This window comes from Sinocyclocheilus anshuiensis, unplaced genomic scaffold (genome assembly GCF_001515605.1).
Source record: "Sinocyclocheilus anshuiensis isolate Anshui unplaced genomic scaffold, SAMN03320099.WGS_v1.1 scaffold991, whole genome shotgun sequence".
Lineage (NCBI taxonomy): Eukaryota > Metazoa > Chordata > Actinopteri > Cypriniformes > Cyprinidae > Sinocyclocheilus > Sinocyclocheilus anshuiensis.
This window is the reverse complement of record NW_015547702.1, coordinates 1,095,446-1,096,232: the sequence shown is the minus strand read 5'-3', so window position 1 is coordinate 1,096,232 and position 787 is coordinate 1,095,446. Positions and strand designations below refer to the sequence as shown.

General features: G+C 33.8%; 1 long non-coding RNA gene across 1 annotated transcript in view; it reads right to left on the bottom strand.

The window, feature by feature from the left end:
• LOC107703931 (uncharacterized) overlaps window positions 1–350 on the bottom strand; it is a 17,870-nt gene extending 17,520 nt beyond the window's left edge. Inside the window, exon 1 of the long non-coding RNA XR_001635889.1 lies at window positions 340–350. This is a non-coding gene — a long non-coding RNA (uncharacterized LOC107703931). The remainder of the gene's footprint in view (window positions 1–339) is intronic.
• Window positions 351–787: the final 437 nt, after the last annotated feature.

Here is a 787-nt window from a genome sequence, read left to right as displayed (position 1 = left end):
AAAGTTGCTTTGACAATCTGTATTGTTAAAAGCGCTATATAAATAAAGGTGACTTGACTTGACTAATTAGTTACAACTATGTTGTAGTGTGTGTTGGTCAAGTGCGTAGGGATGAAACAATATCAAAATCTCACGGTACGATAATATCACGATATGAAGTCCACGGTATGTACATTTTGTACATTTTAAAGTTAAATTATTCTTTCTAATGCACTCTGACAGTTCAAAATTAAGAGCTCCAGCCCATGATCTTAACTAAGAAAACTTGAGTCAGAAAAAGTCAGTTGGCTTGTACCTGATATATATAACAATGACAGTAATAGCCATATATTGTAAAACAACTGCACTATAAAATAAATGAAAATTAATATTTCATAGGTATATTATTTTTTGCTTTACACTACAATGGGGAAATTACAATACTTCTTTCCTGATTTCTACACTTGAGAGAGATATTTAATTTTGAAGGAAAACTCCAGCTTCAGTGAAAACATGCTTACAAAAATATGCTGTAATCATCTGCCGCGAAAATAAAGCATAACTGGTGGCCGTTGGATTCCCAAACGCGCTAAACTCACAGCACGTGCAGCGAACAAACTTTTATGTTAGAATAGGAAGTTTCAATATATTTTAAAAACAACACTTTTTGCCCGGAAGACCTATCGTTTTATATCATCATGTGACCACGATAATATCGAGACAGTTTTGCTATCGCAATATCACAATATTTATAATATCGTTACATCCCTACAACTGCGGTTTTTCTATAGGCCCAGATCCAAAGCCC